This window comes from Patagioenas fasciata, chromosome 1, assembly GCF_037038585.1.
Source record: "Patagioenas fasciata isolate bPatFas1 chromosome 1, bPatFas1.hap1, whole genome shotgun sequence".
NCBI classification, from domain to species: Eukaryota; Metazoa; Chordata; class Aves; order Columbiformes; family Columbidae; genus Patagioenas; species Patagioenas fasciata.
The window spans coordinates 182,026,274-182,050,752 of NC_092520.1; the positions used below are offsets into that span (position 1 = coordinate 182,026,274).

A 24,479-nucleotide genomic window follows, 5' to 3' on the forward strand; every position below is an offset into this window, starting at 1 on the left:
TGGCTGTTACCACACTTACTTCTGCAGACACTGAGCTCTCAACCACCAGACTGAATGCAGACACTTTGGAAGTATAAAGTATCTTTTCTTTCATTTTTTGCAGTTTCAGTGGCATAGGCAGCTGTCTGAGACATCTTAATTATCCAGGGCTAGATAAAGGTTCATTCATGAATAAACTCTGAAAGATATATGTGATCCAACAATCACCATGCAACTCAGCAGATTTTTCAGAAGCAAATAAAGAATGCTGGTAGCAAAATGGACGAACACAGTGGAAAGGAGCAATAATAAAGGAAGCATCTTAAAAATAATTAAACAACATAGAAAATAAAAGCTAACAGATTTATGTTGGCTTTAAACACTGAAAACTCTTTCTGTTTTACAAATATTTTTGAATTAAAATAAATGTCCTTGGTTATTTAATATGTTGCCATGATTGGCATTATTATTTTTTTAAAGTGCTTGAAAATAATGAATATACTTAGTCTGTAGATTTTTCTATATGACTGATTTACAACTGCCAATATTGACAGGTCGGCTTAGTCATATACTGGAAACATCTTTAAAATTTAATAAACTTCAACCTAAACAATAATCTAAAACTATATAAAAATAAATTATATTGCTCAATGGAAATATTTTCTTTTTATTCTAATTTTTATACAACAGTTTTCTATCAGGTAGAATACAACTCAAAATTTCTAGAAGCCAGACTTTCACTTTTTTGCCTTTCAATTTCCATTCTCTGTGTCTTATGATTGACAAATCTCAGAAGCATTTTATAAAGAGTATAGTGGGCCATTATTAAAAATAGTAAAAATTAAACATGATTATTTGAATTTCTAAGAAAACTCCTAAGTTGTCTTCTCCACTGGCTGTAAATTAAAACAAATCAAAGACAGCAGAGTCAAGTCAGTTCATGAAGAGGGATTATTCACATAACTTCTGAGTTGGATAGGGTGGGATCCAGTCCTATTTTATAAATCTGTCTGCTGCTATATCTAGACTCAAATTAATACCTTGCCACATGGAGCTTTCAGAGCAGAGCTGGGACAACAGATTTCCACATCCCTGCTCCAAGGCTGAAAAATACAAGTCTGTATATCTCTCCAAAGGAAACCAAAAAGAAAACACTGTTGACCTAGTCTCATTAAATAAAGAGCTTGATGACTTCCTCGAATACTACTGCATATAGATTTCTACATATTTACTATATAATGAGGACAATATATTGATTATCATTTGTTGGGAGACACATTAATGCCACATGGAGCAACTGCATTTGCTACCACTTTTTTTTTTTAAACCTCTATAAAATATTTTTTATAGTGTACTTATCCTGACTTCTTTCCCTGCAGGAATTTCCCAGTACCCAGGAAACTATTTGGATTGAAAAGTACCAAGTGGAAGCATACTACAGGTACTTTTTTGTTAATACAAGGCCTGCAAGCCACTGCTGTCACCTCTAGAGATAAGTATACTTATTACGGTACACGTCAGATAAAGTTGTATCTACTTTCTCTATATTACTACCGAACTAAATTAAACTGCCAACAGCATTTCTGAAAGATTCTTGTCCTTCAAGGTGGTTCAGGCTCCTCCAAAATTGTCCATTTTCTGCAGCTGACGCTTCAATCTGCTGTTTCAGCCTTTCTCACTACTATTAAATGGCTCATTGTAAAAGCAGAGTAAAACTAGTAAGGCAATGTTTTGCATAAAAACCTGCAGAGTAAATTAACTGCTCATATGAAAAGAGTTTGCCACAGACCTGAAATTTTCCCCACCATGTTACAGTACTTCTTTCCCAAAATGTCTCTTCCAGCTTTTGTGTCTCCCATCTTGCTCCTTAGCAAGTGTTTGGCATGAAAGAAGTATCTTGATGCAACACATCACAGGTGTTCAGCATCCCTTTCCAATCACAGGCTCAGTTCTACTATTTGTGGAGCCAGCCCCCTGTTCCAGCCACCACTATAGTCAGAGAAAATTAAGTTTTGCAGCTGATGGAAATGGTTGTTTGACCTTTTGAGTATGAAGAGATAAAACAAGTGTTTCTCACCAGTTTTCCTTTCCCTATAGAGTTTCACATCTGACACTTTTCTCAAAGCCAGATTTTCCCAAAGCAAGATTCTTTTATTCTTTCTTGTCATATTTTCCTTCTTTATTTAAATCAGAAATGACTGGCTGATCAAAATTGCTTGAAGTCCTTAGTGGTCTGTTTGGGTGAACATGCTCCCAGCATAGCTATTGAACCTCAAGGGACTTTAACTTATTACAAAGGCTTCAGACAGTGACTGGCTGGCTGCGCTGGGACTTGGGGTTCCTTGTAACAGCAGTTTTTATCTTCCCAACAAGCAATAAATAGTACCCAAGTGTTTACTATCTGTACCAATAGTCCATGATCCTATCATATTTAGACAAAAAAAAAAGGCATGGGAGTTATTACAAAAGGATAAAATACTCTTAGCTATACTCTTATGCTAGAGTGAAACCCCAGACATTACGTACAAGGGGTGGTGTGGTTTAACCACAGTTGGCAACTAAGCCCCACACAGCCACTCACTCACTCCTCCAGTGGGATGGAGGGAGAAGGGTAAAAGGGAGAAAATTCATGGGCTGAGATAAAGACGGTTTGATAGTTAAAGAAAAAGCCACAAGCAAAGCAGCACAAGGGATTCATTCACTAATTCCCATGGGCAGGCACACGTTCAGCGATCTCCAGGACAGCAGGGCTTCATCATGCATAACACTTACTTGGGAAAACAAACATCATCACTCTTAATGTCCTCCCCTTTCCTCCTCTTTCCCCAAAAATACATACCGAGTATGACATCATACGGTATCGAATATCACATTGTCCAATCTGAGTCAGCTGTCCTGGCTGTACCCCCTCCCAGCTTCTTGTGCACCTGGCTTAGCTACAATTAAAACACCTGTGTGTTATCAACATTATTCTAATAGAAAACCCAAAACATGGCAACATACCAGCTACTAGGAAGAAAATTAACTCTATTCTAGCCAAAACCAGGACAGTCATTCATGTCCTGAAATGCTTTTCCACCACTTTTCAACTTCTTTGGCCGCAGGTGGTGGATTGCTGGTTATGTTCCAACCCAGCCTTCCTTCCTGGACATTTTAACCTTCTTCAGACTGAGCAGTTTAAGCCCTTGGCTGGAATGAGGTTCCCATCCCACAGCAGCTCAGTGGAGAGGTGATGAGCTGTCCCTCGGCAGCACTCTTGGGCTTTGTAGAAAAGTGGGATTTTTACTTTGCAGTGTTGCCTCCAGCAGTCTATGGATCAGTGCGTTATGGGGTGGCTGCCTTGACCCTGGCAGCTCACCTGTGTTGCCCAGAAATATCTGTGAGTTCATGAGAACCAGAAAGTTTTGTGGAACAGAGTGAACAAACATCTGTTGAGAGCTCTTGAGTTTCCACTGATCCTCTTGTGACATACCTGCTCACTGAAGGCCAATTGTCATACAGACAATGTCCTCTGAAGTGCCATTGCAGTTCCATTTTTTGACATTCCCTGATACTTGTGTAAAAATAAGTTTGTTCTCATAGCCTCACAAAAGACCAGGGTAACACTGGAAGCAATAAAGCCCAAGGTTGTGAACAGCAAGTGGATCTAAACAGCAGTTCTCCTGTGGAGAATCTCTGCTCCTGGAAAATCAAGTGCAAAGTTTAGGAATAAATGTTAATTAATGATCACTGAGCAGAAAGTAATAGACTGTCTTCTGCTAATAAATTACTAATGTCAACCAGCAGAAAAATTAGCTCCTGTTTGTGTTCTGAATATTTCTGAGGTGTCTTTCCACTGAAATTATGAAAAACAATTTAAAATTAGTCTTTTGATATACCACTAGATGGCAAACTAGCAGTGTGATACACATCAGACTTCCTATCATGGAAATCTCTGATTAAGCATATTGAAAAAACACGGGCTATCTGTATGCAAATAAACAGAGGCTTGATGTGGTGCATGCTGGCAAAGAACAAAGAATACTTCAGCTTTCATGTTTCAGATTAATTTGTGATGTTTTAATGGTGGACAATACAAATCTTGTTGGAATCAAGAAAGATTTCTAGGGCAAATGTTTCATAGGGCCTCTGCTTTCCCTTTGGCTGTCCACAGCCACGCACTTACAGCTCCCTCAGCTGGGGCTGAGTGTGAGAAAACACTGTAGTGGATTCATCTGGAAATAAGTTGGGAAGTTTGAACAAGACTACCACAACACCCTTGAAGAGTGAATGTAACACCAGACTGAGATGTGTGGAAGTGCTCAAGGAACACAGTCAGGCTCTTTCCATTGTATGTATTTTGTAGGGGTCTCATCATTAATAAAAGCACAAAGATCTTCATGAGGGTTTAGCAGCCAGCACAGCACTCAATCAGAATAAATTTTCATCGTTTAGGTAACATTATGAATGTACAAACATCTATTTCAAATCTAACAGCCCTGGGAGCACTTAACCATGAGGAAGCACCAAGGGAAAAGCCATTATTTAACATTTCATGTGCTCTTCACCACACACCAGCGACCACTTACAATCAAAGCTGCTGGAGAGTCATTTAAATTGGCCTTTTTAGCCCTGCAAAGGATTTTTTACAATAAATCCAGGAAGGTGTCTTCTCTGTCCCTCTGACCAGGACCATGGCATGGCAGGGCCAGAGGGGCAGCTGCCTCATGTGCCTTTGGAAGCAGAGAGAGGTCTAGGAACAAGCACAGGAGGTTTCACAGCCATGGCTAGAGGGGAAAAACAGAAAACAGTCTCTCAAGAGATGCCAGTCATTTCTCCCCTTGCTAAAATGAATTCAGCTAAGGGAGTAATTGCTAAGTCAGTTTTCCAGCTCTGAAAGTCTCTAAGTCACAGAATAAGCATGGGAAATGCAGAATGCTCCATAACCTATCTAAAAGATATGGAAGATTGGAAAGGGTGAATGTGCTCACCCAAGCTGAAATGCAACCACAGAGTGATTCAAGAACCAAACAGAACTGTATGCTGGGAGAGAAGCATATCACCTGACTTGTTTGTACATATTTAGCTCTTGCATTTGGTTTATATGAAGACATGATGATGATGGAATCAACTGTTTCCTTTGCTTTGTTGTGCCCCAGAGAGAGTCAAAACCCATTTGAAACCTCCACAGCCCCCAGTCTGCTTTTTCCATAACCAGCAGACCCAAATGCTTCTTGGGCTCTCCCAGGGCCATAGCTATGAATAAATCCCTTTTGGGTTCTCTGCCTGATGCCAGTTCACAGACACAACGGTTAATCCCCAACTCTTATTTTAATTACAAGCTTGTACAGGAATCCCAGTGCCCACATGTCCCAGCACGCGTCTGGGATTCTGTGCAGTGCTGGTTTTAGGGGCTGATTTCCATTATTTCAGCTGTTGCCAAATACATTGAATCAAGACCTTCTGTTGAACAGGGTTTCAGTAGGTTTCCTGTTTGTATTGGACAAAAGAGTTCCACCGCTAGCATTCACAAATTGCAATATGGCTCTCTTCATAACAGCAAAATTATAAAATATTGTATTATTGTTATTGATATTAGTATTAGTCTTGGAAGACTTCATTTCAGTTTTCTTTTCTTCACATCTGGAGGATCAAGACAAAAGCAACAGACATTTTCACAAGTTTTTGGTTATGCACTATTTTTAGTGTATTATAGTGTTTGAACTGCAAGAAAACTGCTCATAAGTAAGCCACGGTATTTGCTTGTGATGCATTTTTTCTGCTTAGCCTGTGTATTGAAGTCTGAATTTATTGAGACTAGGTCTTATATTGCAGAATAGATGCTTTCTTATGAACCGGACCCTCTATTATGTTTAGTAAGTACCTGAATAGTTGAACTAGATAGGTATCAAAGGCTGCTGGCGGCAGCTTCCACCACCTAAACGTAAGTTTTACCTAAGCCTGAGTTCTGGAAAACTAAGAGGTCTGGGGGTACTTGGGGCAATGGTCGGAAGTCAGGAAGACAACACCATGGGTCCAGATCTGCCTGCAGCCAACAGAAGCAGTAGTTGCAGCAATCTTCACTCTTTGCATCTTGCACCCATTCTCAACCCCCTGTTTTACTCCTGTCCCTTTCTTTTCAGTAACAGAAGCAGTTTAGGTCCTGACAGGCTCTCATCCTTCACCCTTGAGGAAGTAAAATAATTGTTTTATGTATTTTTCAGAGGGTATCTGAGCTGACTCAAGCTGTCACATACAAACTAATAGCAGACTGCATTTACTGAGCTTCAGCTGTGTTTCTGAAAGCAATGTGATTATAATAGCTTAAAACAACAGGACAGCCTGTAATTAGCAGAGGTTTTTTTTTCCCTGTTAATTACATTAAATATTAGTTGAACATTATCCTACCCATTAGGATGTTATTTTTGTGGTCCCCTACCAAAGTATGCCTCCATAGGACTGGGACTCTGTCTTGAACAGTGGAAAATTCCACATTCTTGCATAAATCCTACAAGTGCCTCGATTTGGTTGAGTACCACCCTGAGCTATGCCTGGTAAGGTTTTGCAAACAATGGCCTCGCTTGCTGAGGGAATCCAGCCCCTCGAGTAGCATTTTCCGTCATTCTTTCCCTATTCAATGAATGAAGAATGAAAAATGCAGCTATTCACAAAAGCAGTTTTGTCAGATACTAAGGACTTGAGTACTAATGTAACACAATTTGTCACATGATATGTTCTGTATATTGTTATTCTCCATAGCGTATGTTTGTCTTCATGTTTTCCAAGCACAGAACTATATATAGGGTTCAACAGAGCTCTAGAAATGTACAGGAAAAAAAAAAAAAAAAAAGAGAGGCCATGACTACAGTGGAAAACAAGCTGGATAAATATGTAAACGTTCCTCACAAAATCCAATGAAGAGATTAGCTGCACAAGTGTACAAAATTTCATGAAAGGTGGTCTGGCACCACAGATTCTTCTTCCTTTGCTCATTTAATCTGATGAAGTTAATTTCATATAGGTGTAGTCTATGATGTAGTAAAAGTAGTGCTGTAACAGTATAGCTCAAGTACTAGTAAAAATTTCATGAGTGGAGTTATGACAACAGAATAAGACCTTGGAACAAGCCGAGTGCATGAGGCATGAAAGAAGTTGTTTTTATTAAAAATAAAATTATAAGAAATAAAACTCAGTCCAGTTTTACCTAGTTTTGTTCCAGAATTCTTAAGATTATGACACTGATTCCGGTCTGTGAGTAACAGACAGAAATATCAGCTGAGATTGTTCTGTAAGCTGCTGAGAGTGTAAGTAATTTTGGGAGATTCAGGTCACCAAGCTCTGGGGACATTCTCTGATTTATCTTGACCTCAGTTTCCTACCACCTAAATGGGCATAAGTCTTTATTTTCCCCAGCCTGCTTTTGTGTTCGGACCAAAATATTACTGAGGTAGCAGGTTAGTCTGCTGTAGACCTCTGGGCTGGGGTCTTGACGGGACTTCTAGTTGCCACCATACCCCTGGGAGAGCTGTGTGAAAGCAAAAAGGGAGTTTCTCCATAATGTTCATACTGTGTAATTTTGCTACTGTTCACTCTTTATTTTGCAAATGTAGACATTTGTGAACTCTGCCACTTTAGGTGTGTAACACGATCCTGCTTCAAGCCCAGGTGTTCCAGGACAGGCACCCAGAGCTGAGTATATGGGTTCAAATGCTGTCAAGGTGGGGAGGGTGGACAACTGCCCACCAAATTTCTCTTTCAGGAATATTCTTCATCTGTTTTCTACCCTGTAACATGAAAGCCTCCTGGATAAGTCTGCATTATAAATCATTCCTATTTCCTCCATTTAATGCTTAGCATCTTTCAAAGTGACAGAAATATGGTAATGAAGGTAGTAGTATCTCTATCTCCCATAGCAAGATATGCTGAACTTAAAAGACAACCTGATAAATTTTGAGTGGAAAATATATCACTTAAGATCAGACTTTGAAGTTACGTGTCTAAATTCATGTTATACTTAATGGGGAGAACTGGGCACTTCTGGAGGACAACTCAACTCTCATATATTGAGCCTCTGCAATATGGTTAGATGATCTCCATCCTAGAAGTACTTATTTATGTTTTAATGACTATAAAAGGAGTCTGGATGAGTAGCTTCCCTTACAGTCACCTTCATCATGGGCATCCAAAGTTGATTAACACAAATTCCACGCTTTCACATGGAACTTTCACAAACTTCAGCAACTCCTGGAGTATGGGAAGACTTACAATACAATACAAAAATCTCAGGTTATTCAGCAGCTTTTCTAAATATTTTCGTTATTAACAAGTCATAAAGTCATAGTCTTCTGCTTCAAACTTTTGACGAGCTCGACACCTGAAAGCTGCAGTATGGCAGTTCCCATTCATCCTGTGTAGTCACATTTCTTGAGATGGAAAGGACTTCATACTGCCTCACTTTCTGAGACAAAAAAAGGCTGTTCTGTGCTATGATGACTACATCATACAGGAGTGGAAAGCTGTAGGAGTTCCCCATGCTGTGGTGTGCCTGAGGCGTGAGATGACAGCTTCCACCTGGGCCATTTTTTTTACCCTACCTTTCTGCAAACTAACTGTTTTCTCCATCAATCCCTTTCTGCAAACTAACTGTTTTCTCCATCAGATTGAATATGTACAAGGCTGTTCTCTAAGGCTAATTTCAGCTCCAGAGTAAACTCTTTCCAGAGCAAATACAAAGAGGTAGACTTCTACAGAGAGCAAGTCAAAATGTCTAAATTACAGTTCTTTCTGAGGCCCTAAATTGGGCTCACCCAGAGCATGAATGGAGGGTAAGGAAATCAGTTTCATGAGGAAGAAGGTTGCTTCTCACCTCTGTGGAAAAAGGTCTTTGAAATAGGAGTAGCCTTTGTTCAGTTTATCAGCATTGTGTCAACCAAACCAGAGCCCCAGATACCTCCAGCCTTGAGCTCAGCTGTGATGTAGAGTAAAAGAGCAGCAGAGTGAGCTGTCACTCACAGCTGTGAGTGGAACCTGTATGAGCAGTAACTTCTTCTTTAAATCTTCCAGCACTAAAGAAATTATATACACTATTGTGAACTGTAAGAGACAACTTCTTGCATTTCCAGAAGGCTGAAGCATTTTGGAAGAGGTTTGGTGAATGTTGTGTATCTCTCATCACTGTATTTAATCAGATTCTTTTTAAAAGTTAAAAAGATCCCAAATCAGCTGAAGATTAGAGAAGATAGCTGCTAGATAAAGTATCTCCGTTTCTCATGAATGCTTTCTCAGAAGAACAAACCTGAATCTGCAGCACTTAGATTAAAATCTGGAAACTTTCAAAGCAAATACACATTAGTCTGTGGTGCAGCTGAGCTTCCACAGGCCATCTGGCTGCCCCAAATTATCTATTTGATGTTCTTACAGAATTTGGTAGCATGGTTTATCTTAATTTCTATCTTTTTATGCAAATAGTAAATCTTCACCGAATGCTACTTTACAGAAAGCCTTAGAAAGACCATGGTGTTTGCAGAATTTCTATACAATACATTAGGATATACACTGTTACATCAACATCCATTGCAAGATTGGAGACATGGTGCTGTTTATCTTTTCCATCTCTACAAAAGTTTTACTGTGACTGTAAGGGGCATTGGACTTCATGGTTTATACATAATACCATGCATCAATAAAATTGAGGTTAGAAAAGAGCAACCATGGGATAAATTTGGGCTTGACAGCACGAAAGGAAAGTTAATTTCAGATAAGCCTGGTTGATAATAATAAATCTTTACATAAAGTTTATATGCAGGCTTTTCTTGTCTTGCTCTTCATCGTTTCTAGAAGCAAGAAAATATCATGTTCTAACTTTCCTAATAATTCCTGGGGTAAATGGATTTCTAACATAAATGCCTTTCTCCTTTTCATGCTCAAGTTTTGGTTTTCCTTATACTTCGAAACAGCATGGAAGGGTTCCCACTGCATCACGACTTCACCTACAGCTGTTTACATAAAAAACCTTTGTAGTCAGTTTATCACTAAGGAAATTTGAATCAAGATCATAAAATAAATGTCATTATCCCACTTAACAGCCATAAGGATACAAACTTCACCTTCTCCAATGATGTGTTTTACTTCTGGTAAAAAAGATTAAAAACCTTGTCCTGTAGGTCCTAGTTGTTCAAGCCATACTAGGGAGCACTAAAATTTTACGGCCTTGTTCAAAATACAGCATCACTACTCTCTCTGTTTAATCTTCAAAATCTAATCACCAACTGATATGACTACAAAAGACAAAGTGAAAGTATTCTTTAACATTTTTCCAAACCGTCTAACAGACCAACATTAAGTGGTAAATTTGCTTGTGTTGCCAAAATACCAGAACTCACTGCTAAAACAAACACTTTGAAATAGATCATGGGAATTCTTACTGCCTGTGGAAAGATTTTTAAACACAGATACTGGCATCCTCTTTAATGCATCACACAACCCTCACATGCTTGTGGTGGCAATCCACCTTTTTGTTTGGTGCTACATTGTCCATATGCAAACACACTGGACTATTTGCATTTGAACAAGAGCCGATTCAGACAGCTCTGTGTCATCTCCTTGTCCAGTTCCAAGGTCAGAGCCCTTAATTCAGTCTTGTAGCTCTTCGCAGTTTCAGTGCCAAAGCTCCCTAGCTGCCTTGGAAAATAGGGAAGCCAAAACCAGGACTGTCTCTGTCTGCTCACGCCAATGTATTTGTAGCCTCATCTGTAGCAGGGCTTCCCAAGATAAATTCATATGGAAAACATATTTATCAAAAACTATTTCTAAAAGAGCAAAACTTGAGTGTTTGTTTGGTTGTTTGGTTTTTTTTTTCCTGGATATTTCTTATTCTGCATTATTATCTTCGATGTTTACTAAAAATAAAAATTAAATTTGTGTGTGCCTAGTTAGATATTTAATATCGATATTTTTCTCAATAGCATAGTTTTTAACAAAGTCAGAACTTGGCACTGAAAATTTTAGTGAAAAATATTATTTTTAAAAATATTTCTTAATTTTTTTTTACAGTTTCAAGAAAGAAAGTATTTTTTCCAACAGAAGAAAAACATAGTTGTGGTGATCTTCACTAAAGGAACAATGGAAATCCAGAAAGCACAGCAAAAGGTGAATAGGGATCAACTTTGAATGTCCTTATTTGCCACTGACTAAGAAATTAGTTAAAACAGTCATTTTCCTGTTTCATACTGAACCTTATTTCCAGACCAGCCCCTGCTAGAAAATACCAAAGTTTTGTATGCTTTGCTGCCAATCATTTGTTTATGTGTGGAGTCATTACTGATACATCGTATGGCAGGTATTGCAAACCTGCTGGTGGACTACTGAAGTAGGAAGGAATCATTAGGACCTCCGAGGCAGCAGAGCAAGAAATGCGACCATGGGAAGAAGGGTTGCAGAGCTTCTGCGTAGACTCCCAGCTTTGGAAACATTACCAGTGCAGCTGCCAGGCTGTAGCTGCCCACACAGGCACGTGCAAATAGATCCTTATCTCTCCATTCTAACATCTAACATGAACAATTACTTGTTTTCTCTTTATCTGTATTTTTATCTCCACCCTAGGACTCATTCAGTTCTTTTACAAAGACAATCCTTGGATAGAATTCAGATTCATTCTTTTTTTTTCTTTTTTTCCTCTCCAGTCAAAGCCTTTTTATAATTGTGTAGGCATTACACAAAATTCCTTTTTTCTAAATTTTCACTCAAGTCGAATTTCTTTCTATTGTATAACTAGGCAGCATCTGCAATTCAGACAAACTCTGACAATGTAACTCCCTAGCACCCAAAAGTGAGGGCAGGATGCTACCATCACTTATGGAGAATCAGACCACAACTATACCTTAGATCTTGAATGCATATGTCAGCTGAATTAGATAAATAGCTTTACAAAAATAATCAACATTGGCCTGGATCTGCTGTGTAAAAAGTGTAGTCACAAGTAAAAGAAGGGAAGCAGAGATTAACCATTTTTAGTTTGGATCATCTGAAGTTTTCACATTTTCACTGCCCAACTCTGTATGGTGGGAAACTGAATTCAGTCCATCAGATGTCATTATATTCCTGGTATGCGGTTTGTTACAGAATGGACTAGTAAACATCTGCTTTGAACTCACTTGATCTTGCTGAGTTTTCTCTTTGGAGATGAAGCATCTCTGAAACCTCTGGATAACAAGGGGTACAGAATGGCCCAAAATGCATCATTACAACAACAATGTATCCCACCAATAGACCCTTTCCCTGATCACATGCTCTACTGCATGTTATAATGGCAGCAGCTAGAAAGAAAAACATCAGAAGAGCCCCAAAGCCACCTCTGTGCCCCTGTGTAACCCCCTAGTATGGGGCTGCTGTTTTGGTGCTCAGCATGCAACACTAGGTGAACAAGGAATGTGTCAGTGTAGTGCTCAGCAAATGAAGTTTTTGAACACCCTTTTTTTTTTCCTTTTTCTTTTTCTTTTTTTTTCTTTTTTCTTTTCTTTTTTTCAGATAGGAAATTGGATATATTTTACTATCACGTGGAAGGCAGCACTCTGCTGCTACTTTTGGTTTTGCTTTTTTTAAAGCAACAGGTTTTCTAATGGCTTTGTATAAGTATAAACTAGATTATTCACCTGCTTCTGAGAATATTCTTCTTCTTTTCTAAGTCACTTGTTTATTAAATGGCATAGGAATGTCCCAGAGGTATTGAAGCTCAAAAGACACAAAAAGCAACAGTTCCTCCGAGTTTTCCATTCATGTAAACTTCATTACTATAATTTTAGAAATTTAAATTAAAAGATGTTTTGGAAAAATAACAATTCCTTTTTTTGTCAAAATCACTTCATTCAGCTCCTCAAACTAGGTGATAGATTATCTCTTCATGTAATTGCGAAATAAAGGCCACAAGGAACTGTTGGATATACAGAAAATACCAACTTATCTTTGATGAAAGCCATTCATGAAGGTAACAATAGAGGAGGAATACACCACTTCATATTGCAGATTGATCCCAGTAGTCATCAACAGTATAAATGTGTCTGACATTTAAGGTTCTTACTGGATACAGGAAGAAACTTTTTCCCCATGAGGACAGAATTGGAGTAGGTTGCCCAGAGCAGTTCTCCATCCTTGCAGGTTTTCAATATGTGAGTGGAAAAAGCCCTGAGCAACCCAATCTGAGCTCAGAGGTGACACTGCTTTGAGTAGGAGATTGGCCTAGTGATCTCCTGAGGACCCTTTCAGTCTGAATTATCCTGTGATCTTATAGCATTATAAGCTCAACATTAATTTGCCTCTCTCCAGTTTCTAGGTACTAGTCTTAATTAGGTCTTTGTGGGCTACCATGCCTAGCTCTGCTGAATCATATGTCCTTCAAATGCTCATCCCCTGGCCACTAAGGAACCAGAAAGCAAGATGTGACAGAGCTTGTGCTGTGAGACTGAGGCACAAGGTTCTGGCAAATCCAGCCTCCCAGGAGTTTCCCACTTCTGGCTCTGCAGCAGCAGATCTGCAGGCTCCCAAGCTGCCTGTTGTTGAGCCTTGGGATAAACTCTCTTCTGCATCACAGAACAGTCCAAGCCCAAAGACCTTGGCCTTTCTTCCCCACCAGACAGACTAGCAGAAATACTTGACTGAAAAAACACTTTACAATTTTCAGCCTGCCCTGTGCCCAACTGCAAGCAACTAATTGCAAAATTATTTGATTATATTGTTTTATTATTAAAAAAGATCAGTTATTAAAGCTAACTTAGATGCAAAATTAAGAATAAGAGACATTTCAAGACATGATAGACAATCATGCAAATACACACTGTGCTTTCCTATTACAGTAAAAATGGTGAGAAAATTTTGAAATTGGGATGGTAGAATTGTTTTCCATGTGGAATAAAATAATATATATTTCAGGTCCTTTTGTTAAGAGTTACAATGGAATTCAAAATGAGACTTATTTTCAATTAGGAAGATAGAAAAAAAATCATAGTAGGAAAAGGGGAAAAAAACATGAGAAAAGTTAGTATGTTCTCTTTTGTCTGTAACAGAAATTCTTTAGTTTTGGAAACAGTAAGTAAGTAAATAAAATCAAGTGTATAACAAGATGTTTAAGAAGTTTGAATGGCTGGAAAAAGATAAATACGTCAAGACAAAATATCCCTGTTTAATGTGGCTATTCATACCAACTCTGAAGGATGTGACTTGTGGTGACCAAGCTCTGTAATCATTTTAGCATGATACAGAGCATCATTTGAATGAAAGAACTCAGTCTTTTGAACTTCAGGATGTATAATAGTCCCTCTCATAGTGGAAGTGTGTTAATGTGTTGAAATTAGTTTGAAGAGTGAAATTGACCCAGTTCCCATTTTTTTCTTCAGATTCTCTTTAGGCTTGGACATTGGCCCAAGATATTCAGGAAACTCCATTCAGGAAATGGGAGAAAATCTCATTACACTTAAAACACATACTGTAGTCAATGTTTTGCACTACTTTGATTACTACTGTGTTAACTTCTGTATTTCCTGCTGACAGTTCAGTAGAGCATTCCATGTGGCTATTACAAGGCATACATTTTCAATATTAAGTTTTACATGTCTATCATGAAGAAGCAAGAAGTGGAAGCTGCTGTACATCATCCAGGATGAGATCAGAAGTGCCACAGGAAGAAGAAGCTGGTATGTCTTTGCCAGAAGATGTAGATCAAAATCTGATAAGAAAAAAACCTCGAGTGAAGTATGAATGAGAATTTATTGATCTGTTAGTTGCCAGCCCATTTCAGCAGTTTGCTCCATCATTTCAGAACAAGCACCACCGTTCTTTCAGAAAATTTGTGACCCCTCTGTGAGATTTTAGGCTCAAGATGATAACTCTATATGACAACACAATGCTTATCTGTCTGGATCTTTCAAAAATCAGTGTCTCCTAGGTCAGAATGACAATTCTTCTTCCTGTTCTTCACTTGTAGGTTTACAAGATGCATCTCACAATACGAAATGAAAAAGATTTGAGGAAGAAGAGCTGTAATATGTCTATGACATGGAGACAAGGTTCTGCTCTTAGTCTTTCATCATCTCTTCAAATGTTTTACAGGATACAGCAGGGACACTGAATTTTATATAGAAAATGCTGATTCACTTCAAATCAGACAGAAAATACACCCTTTTTTGCTTTCAACCAATAAGTTACCGTGGGTATCCCTGAAGAGGTTTGTGCTTCATACAGTGCTACAATATTATATCACTCACACCACAATGCAAATAGCAGATGATAACGGAAGAAAGAATAAGTACTGTGGGGATGACACCCAGCTGCCAAATCCTATCCATCCCTCCTGCCACCCAGAAAAAAAAAGAACCCCCAAATAAACAGTTTGCCCCTAAATGGAAAATTTAAATTGCTATTGAAAACTGGAAAATAGTCTTCAATATGTAGTGAATCAGAGCACATATTAACCACCTGTTAATTCCTAATGAGCTGAACTTCTAGATAAAATATAAAACACAAAAATGTCATTAAAACATAAATGAAAACGGTATCTCTGATTTGTCTTCCTTTTATACTTCTGTTTGGCAATTTAAACATTTCCTCATTTTCAAGAACTGAAGGCTATAGCATCTTGAATTTTTTTTGCTGACTTTCTCCTGGTGCATGAATAACTCTTTTCCATTGCTTGACTTGCTCATTAAAGAATTTTCACTGTTTTTGTTTAAAATCTTACTTCTTCAGTCTATCTTACCGGTATTGTCAGGACAGGAGAGATGGCTTTGGCAGCAGTATTAATAAACAAGATGGAAGAGACATCAAAAAAGGTTTATTCACAGGGCTTTGCCATCAATCAGACTCCTTTCAAAAACAAGCAGATGTTGCACTGTAGTGGATTTACTTCTGAGGCTTGCAGAGTACCACTCATGGCAAAATACATTCAATATGAGAGGTAACAGGTAAGCAGCAGCATCACCATGGCACTCAGATTTTCTAATTTTTGTAAAGTGTGTGTTAAGTGCGGATCTGGAACATATCCCCTTTTAATTAAGCATGACTGCTTCATCTGACAGTCTGTGCAGGTCTCCCCAGTTATGGTCACAAGAACCACCTAAGACCCAAAACCCAACTTTGACCTCCCCTGACTCTCACCACTATCACAAAGGGACAGACAAAATTTAAAACAAAACCAAGAGCTCAGCAAAAGACCACGAACACAGCAAAATAATGTACAGTTTCAGCATCAGTTCCATCACCATGCCATGGCCAATGTTTTCCAGTTCAGACCACAAGATTCTGAGGTGTTGAGCAAAAAGCCAGGAATTGAAAACTCACCTGCAAAGGTGGCTACTTGAAAAAATCAAGGCTTCAAGAGAAATTCTCTGCATGATGGATTTTTATATCCTCTGGATGAAACTAAGGAGCAGAACATGAGAGGCCTGAAGGATGTTCCAGAAAATCATTGGCTTTTTTCTTTTTTACACAATGTCTGTAGCTTTATGCATGGAGAAATGAAAGTTGTGCCATGTAAAAGGATAAAAGATTATGAACTTGAAATTTAGCACAGGATTTATGTGGCAAAAGAAAGTGTAAGAACTGGTATTCAAGGAGCTTGTGCCTGAGCACAAAAGGCACCGGTTAATACTAATAATAAAACATTAAGGTTATGCAGGAATTAAGAACGTAGAGGTCATTGTTTCTATAAATTAAACCAAAAACCCAGAAGGCTGGCATCACCTCTGAACAATCTTTCCTAGCATATGGCTCTACTTTTCCTAGCAACTCCAAGTGCTCTGACGTTGTGATCGGTGCAAAGGTATGGGTACTAAGCTCCTGAGGTCCTCAGATTTACCCTCCTCCAAACTGGAAACCAGACAGAGGACAAGGCAGGCCCAAGATGGACTCTTTTCATTGATTCAGGAGTGCCTGAAGGAACACAGCAGAGCAATGGCTCTCACTGAGCATCTGTAGCTGTTTCCTCCTCAAAATGTTACATGGTGACTCTTCCAGCAAAATTAAGGATACGGCAAGTCAACCCATTCATGGTACCAGATATACCTGTGTGATCTCATACTTCATGTCTTTATTACAGCCAGTGCAGAAACACCTTTCTTGGCTCACTGCATGAACTGAGTTCTATCCCTCTGTATTTAAATAGTATGAATTCTCTGAGATCCGTGTTGCTTCTGAATCATCTTACACTCCAATTGGATTCAAACAAGTGAGTAGACAAGTAGAGATAGACTGACTCATTGCTAAGATTTGAGAAATGTCTGCATTAGAGTGACAAACAAAATGCTTAACCCTAATGACTGTTATTTACTCTCTTCACGCTCACTATGTGAGCAGGAATAAAATTCAAATGCTAATTGTCAGCTCATGTGAGTCATGCATTCTTACAATATTCAGACTTCTTTTTTTTTTCTACTTGCCCCTTTGGCACACCAGTGCAAAAATAGCTGCTTTGAAAAGAAGGGTAAGAAAGGTAGTTGAAAATAATTGATGGAAAGTGCTTGTTCTTCAAATTTGAATGGAAAAGCTAAGTTTCATGGCTAAATTACCTAAATCTACTAACACATAAGTTTTCCTGTCAAAAATAATGAAGGAAGGGAAGTCCAACTATCTCTTCTTTAGCAACCCTGATCTTGAAAATCCTGACTTTAGTTAAGAGAAAAAAAATACCTTCTTACTTTAACCACCCTTACTGAGCCAAATACAACTCTCTCCAACAGATTTGTTTTATCCTTCCACACCCTCATTTTCCCAACTAAGAGCTTAAACTCTGATACCTTTATTGACACTGAATAGCCATAAGTAGTTTTTCCTATTTCAGTGAGCCTTCGAGAACACACCTCTATGTCAGCTAAGGCTTTTAAACCTGGCCTTGCATAAAAAAATTCTTGTGTGAAACTAAATCATTAGACTGGATCTCATAATGTATCAACAAGCCTGTCAATTCATTTCTGTTTTTACAGATGTTTTCCAGTTTTGTCATACTTACCCTTTCAACATTGCTTCAGAGTTCCAGCTCAAAATGAAGTCCATTTATACAAAGCAAAATCTTCATCCAAGTGTTAGTTATTTTCAGCATGAATGCTGAAGATGCCAAAGGGTTTCTCTAAAAAGCACAGAATTATGGAAACCACATCATTTAAAATTGTGTGGTCTAAATAACAACAAAAAATATATTTCAGGATCTGAAACAGAAGAAAGGGTAACATGTAAGCGTCTTCTTAGACTGAAAGAACTGGTGTTGGTACCATACTTTTACATACATTTCAGTAACAAGTTCAGTTTGGTCATCTACACTATACCTATACTAGTAAATAAGATTGACCTTATAGTTGCTCTAATACTATGACAACATGCCTTCTATGTTTTAATCCCAGGACTTGTGCCCAAACACACATGCATCTTAACCCTAAAATTTCCACTTGAGCTCCACAAAGTGTACTTTTGCCATTTACCTCTTACTAAGCATTTTTGAAGTATATCTTCAATTTATGGGTTAAGTGCCCAACTTTAGCAGAGAAAATTATCCAAAGGCAAACCTCTCATCCTCTGGTTTTGTCTTTCAGATGGTCCACTTTCATTTTTCCACCCAATTATTGCAGAGAAAATTCATCCCACTGTCATTTTTACTCTTAAAAGAAATTTAAATATAAGGCTGTATTTGTGTCAAAATTCACTCATTTTCCTAAACTGTTTTTGGAACAGTTTTCCATTTTCAGTTAGAAAACATTTTTACTCCTGATAAATCTAATCAATTTCTCAAGATGTTTGAATATTTGTTCATATAAGGAAATTCTGAAAGTGTTCAGTGTGCACCTATGGTTTCAAAAGTGCCCTACAATTTCATTTCTGCATTACTTTTTTCTCTGAAGTGATCCAGAGACAATCAAAGTCAAGACAGTTTTCATAGCTGCTACCAAATGGATTGTTTGAAGTAATAGCTATTAGACCTCAGAATTTTGCACTTTTACCCTAAAAAGCTCTGTCAGTCTCAGGCTGGCAAAAAATTCTGCCATCTTATTTCATAAAAAAATTCAAGAGTGATGGTATCACAGCACCATGACATTCAAAAGTCTTTACAGTTACTCTGAAGAAAAATTTTCAGTGTTATGACTCAAAGTAAATAATTCTTTGGCTAAATATTTTGGCTAAACTTCTTTGGTGCACATCCATGTCAGCTGAGGGAAAAAAAAAACAAACAAAACAAAACTTCAATCAGTTGCTCAAATGTTAGCTTAGAACAAATACAGACATGCTCTGAAAAACTGCACATAAAACCTCTTACACAACAGTTGAATTCTTAAGGATCTACTGGGTGTGTAGGGCCAAGGGAATGTCAGCTGCTTGCCTGCATATAATTCAACAGCTGCTTCCTTTGACCTGTCAAAATCTTTCCTGTTATCATGCTAAAAGAAACCTAACACTTCATATTTGTGATTTTAATTTGTGAAGAAACTAAAAGTACTGGCTTATCAGAACTAAAACTACAAAACATGAAGCACTTCTTAGGAAGATTTACAAACATTATAGATGGTCTAGTTCTGAAGAGGAAAAAGTCTAATGTCACCTCCAAAGAAAAAGGAGCCTCCTTGTCTAGTTATTGTTGGGAAGTTTAAAGCTGGAAAGCAACACTGCTGGCAGAAGCCATGTCCACTAAAGAGGATGATGAAAATCTGGAATACCATCATGATGGAAAAGGAAAAAAGATCACAGATCATATCAGAAAATCACAGTGCAAATTGTCTTCACTTCTACTCCACTCATCACTTCCTATCAATAAGACAGTGTTCTGTTTTATGTTCTTCATATGTAATCTTTATTAATAAATTATTTTTAAAGTAATAGTGATTAACCAAGTTTGCATAAAATCTCTTGAATGAGTCTCTTGCTAATTTCTCCTTCCTTGCAATTGCAATGACTTATAAAAAGTTTAATTATTTACTGGATATACCTTTTCTGTTCACAATTAGAAGTTTGTCTCAATGCAAAAATTTCAGTCTGACATGTAGTATGACAATACATCCAACCCTATCTTAAGTAACCACGAAAGACATCTGATTTGGTTTCTTTGTTTAAAATGATCTATGAATGTGAGTATCCTTCGTCTGGAAGATGTCATAACTTTGCAGATTAGGTTGGCAATACTGTGTTATCAGGGGCAACAATCTTTCAAGTAAGCCAAAATCAAACCAGCTAAAAATTTGCTTGTATTTTTGAATTTTTTTAAATGTGGCAAGTTAAAAACTCAGCATTTATTACACTATTTCTGTTCCATTTGAGACTTACTTATGAAAAACAAAAATCAAAATGCTTTATTAAAAATGTATTGAAAGTTTTGTTTCTGAAATTCAACTTATTCCTTTCAGATACCTATTTTCAGATTTCAGGGACCTTCTGAACAAAAAACAAAACCAGAAAAAAAGCAAAAAAAGCAAAAAAGCATAATTTTTAAAGTACACATGCTAAAAGGACAAAGGAAAAAAAATCAGATTCATTTACTGCTATCAGAACATTTCATTATATCCCCTGACTCCAGGAGATAAATTATGTCTCGCAAAAATTGATAGCTTTTCAATGGATAGGGAGAACAGAATAGAAATACAAATGCAAAAATCATTCTGCAAGCCTAAATAATTCTCACAGGAAACAAAGTAACTAACTTCTTACTCGTATTGGCTTATTGTAGTACAGTCAGTAGGTCTTCTTCCACGAGTGAATTGTCATTTACAAAGCAAAACTTGATGGTTAAAATGCATGTTAGATAACAGCCCAGGCAACCATTTCATTACAGTTCCTCAAATAAAACAATCAAGCTTGTCAGCATTCCAGTGAGAATCTTTAAACAGGCAAGTTCGTGAACTTATGGGACAGCAGAAACAAAAAAGTCAAAAAACTGCATTCACCAAAAAAGACCTAGCATGAAGTAAACATAAACCAACCTGCTGATTCTGTATCCCATTTAGAAGGGTAAATAAAGGAAATTCTGACAAAATCCATGATGTGTTGCTATTTTGTCCTGAAAAAGTAAAACATTAGTGCATCATATTTCATTTAGATAAAACCAGAGATTTTTGACCTCTCCTCTCAGTGTGACTTGGTCTGTACATTCACCTTCTCCCCATTTGTCTAACTAGTTGTTCCAGAAGGGCAACAGAAAAAGGAGACACACAAAGCCTAACTAAATTAAAATATCGTGTCATAATGAATTTAGGGAAAGAAGATATATCTAATTTTATTGTACAGTTTATAACTGTTTTGAAATCAAAGTGTTCCAATGGATGAAATAATAGAAAGATAACATTTATCTTCAAGAAAAAGTGTGCATACTGAACACTTAACACTTAACAATTTCAGTGTAGAATTGGAACAAACTTTCTTTCTTCACTATTTCTTTGGTCAGGTTTCTTAACCTCTGTAGTCTCCTCCTTGCCTTCTGAGGGCTTTGGCATGGGAGCAGCTATATTCCTTCACTCTCTGGCCTGCCACACACAAAGTCAGACAAGACCATCTTCAGGCCTAAGAGTCTTAGGAACAAGGCCCTTTTCTGTAATGTTCTCTCATATTGTTCTGAGTTTCTGAAATACTTTGTCTGCTGTCAGTAGAGACAAAGCCAAATTTCACACTCAAGCTTGCACATCCTCAGCTTTTCTCTGTTTCTTTGCCACCCTTGTGTCTGGTCAGATTTCTAGGAAGAACAGGATGTGATTGACATTTTAATAGCTGTCTTTCACTATAAAATTTCCTTGGAAAAGTAGCACAAATTATAGTGACTGGTACAAACTAATAAGGGTCAGAACACAAGCCACTGGCTTCAGCTGGGGAATCTGAAAAAAAAATAAGTTTTATTCTGATACCATTGGTGATAAGAGATTAACTTTCCTATAGCACTGTTTAGAAATAGTCTAAGACCTCTCAATGCCAGATCCTTAAGCTAGAATGCAAAAATGTCACACAGACAGTGGGACAAGTTCTCTCCTAAGACGAATGGTGCACACTAACCTCAATGAGGTTTTGCTCAGCTAGGCCAACAGGGACGGAGGTGCAGGTTGCCTTACTAAATTTTTAATAACTCTATGGTATGCACACACTCTTTAGAGGCCTGTGACCCCCAAGGCTTTTTTTAAAATTTATCCTCCAAGGTTCACATCGCACCCAACCCCAGACCTGGTAAATACTTGTGAAAGTAAGCGTGGAAGGCATGACTATAGCCTCCAGGATTTTTATGTCTCCTTGATTCCAGCAACATGTTTAACCTGCTTAAGGAGGCTTCTGGCTTTTTGACTTTAATGTTTCATCTCATGCAGGAGACGAAGCAAAGCTTTCCTTCATTCTGTATTGTTTTATCACATCTTTGATTGCTGTATGTTTTGTAATTCAACAAACTAATTGCAACAGCCATAGCATTTGATAAATCTTCTCAGGACTTTGAAACTTCTGCCATGTATTGGTTTTTACGGCTGAATGTCCTCAAACCATCTCCTTGCAGATTCCTAACTACTCAGCAAATAAGAAAGACTGGACAAGGTGATTTATTGGAAACATTTAAAATCCACTGCACTTTATAACCACCTTGCAGAAGCAATCCAGTAACACTGCTCTGTAAATATTTTTTGTGATTTTTTTTCTCTGCCCACTATGTTTTGTGTTTATTATAATTATTATTGAAGATATTTGCCAAAAATATAAATATTCTTGCTTACAAATTTTACACTAAGTATTTCCACTTCAAGTCTTGCTGGAAGTATTCTCAATGCCTTTCTGAACAACTATGAGGAGAGATGTATAATGATGCTTTATGACGTGACCAATGGGGTACAGCTGTTTCAAGTGATGCAACAGAACAAAAAACTTTGACAAAAAGAATTTTAAAAAGCCCCAACCCCCTTTCAAGGGGAAACATTATTTTAATGTTTAGGAGGTAAATGAAACTTTTCAAATATCAAGTCTCTAAAAGCTTCTTAACATATCCTACATTTTTTTCAGTGATTAATTTCTTAAAGTAAGAGAACAGCAGAGCGAAACTGTTGGCACTGTCCAACGTCATTAGTGTGGTAATTTGTTCTGACCCAATTACTAACCATATCTATAGGCAGAAGAAACATGAAAACACAGAAAAGCAGGGGAGACTGCACTGTGGAGGCACCAGCAGCAGCACCAGCAGCCTCAGCACTCTGGGAGGAGGGACTGGGTGTGGGAGGTGAGGAAGAGCCCCCACATTGGAGTCATGCAGCACCAGAAGGCTGCAGGCAGCGGTGAAGAGGTGGCCCTGCTGCGCTGCATGGGAATGCGGCGGCAGAAGGCAGCGGGAGAAGCTGTGTATCCCACAAGAGAACAAAGCATTTATGTATGTAAAGCTCGAACACAAAGAGAAATTGAAATGATGGTTTGGGACTCCTCCAAGAAGAAAGAGCCAACTTTACCATTTGGAAGGGGACTAAGTCTCAGTGATAAAACCCCCAGGCTCTAAAAAACTAACATCTGGACTTGTCAAAAATGTCTTTTTTTTTGCCTTCCAAGCAAACATAAAAATAGGCCCAAGGCTAAAAAGGAGGAAAAAAAAATCTCAATCTCAAAATCATGGTCCACAAGAGCAGATGTTCCACAATAAACTCTGCAAGTCAAGACAAAGAGATGTTGGAAGATGATGCAAGAACTGGGATGAACTTGTGGCTTTGCAAGAGATTGCAGATATCATTTCAAGATGCAGAATGTGGAAAAGAAGATGGAAACAATAAGACTGCTGAAGTCTCCCTAAGATTAGAGCCTGACAAACAAGAGCTGAAAGCAGAAATAGCAGGGGAATGTGTCCGTGCACTGAAAGCAAATGAACCATGTATTCATCTAATATGTCCAAGGCAACGTAGCACAAGGACAAGTCATTTTAACACTGAAAGATCAGTGAAAAGCTCAGTTCTTAAGAAGTGTGATTCATCGGAATGCCACTGGAAATGAAAGCACTCCGTAATTGGCTTAGAATGGATCAGAAGGTCTCATTTCCAACAAAGGCAAGAACTGGAGAAGATGAGGAGACTAACCAGGCTAAGAAAGAGTTTTTAACATCTTGCAGAGGCCAGAGAGCCTCTCACAAGAACAGATCTGGAAAAGACTGCCTATGTGTCCAAGAAAGTGCCCCTCACCCAGAAGCTACAAGGCTACCTGCAGAGATTCTTGCTTTGAGATCTCACAGCATGAAGGAAAAGAAGAAGGAGTTTTACACCCCTTCACTGACCAATAAAAAACATGAGGCCCCTGAGAACTCTGCTTTATAGCTTAGGCAGCTACCTTGGGTAGCTCAGAAAGTTGAATGGCCACAGTACCTCCCTCTATCTTCCATGGACATCCAGGCTAATTAGACAGTATGGCAAAGGCAGCTCCATCATCATTTTAAAAGAAAGCATGTACAAGTTCATGGAGCATTGAGCGCATTTTTGGCAATCTTTTTTGATACATTTTGAGAACCAAAGCAGAACTGAGCATGTCAAAGACAGAGGCAGAGGAGTGCCTACTTTCTGTTTCCT

General features: G+C 38.1%; 2 long non-coding RNA genes across 2 annotated transcripts; one reads left to right on the top strand and one right to left on the bottom strand.

Annotated features, from left to right (window-relative positions):
- The first annotated feature begins 1,352 nt into the window (after positions 1-1,352).
- LOC139826579 (uncharacterized) lies at positions 1,353-15,716 on the top strand. The gene is made up of 3 exons (XR_011736729.1): positions 1,353-1,420; positions 11,011-11,106; positions 14,346-15,716. It is a non-coding gene; the product is annotated as an uncharacterized lncRNA (long non-coding RNA).
- On the bottom strand, positions 13,752-22,473 carry LOC139826577 (uncharacterized). Its single transcript, XR_011736726.1, has 3 exons — positions 20,901-22,473; positions 17,951-18,146; positions 13,752-14,674 (listed from the first exon to the last, which is right to left on the bottom strand). It is a non-coding gene; the product is annotated as an uncharacterized lncRNA (long non-coding RNA).
- Positions 22,474-24,479: the final 2,006 nt, after the last annotated feature.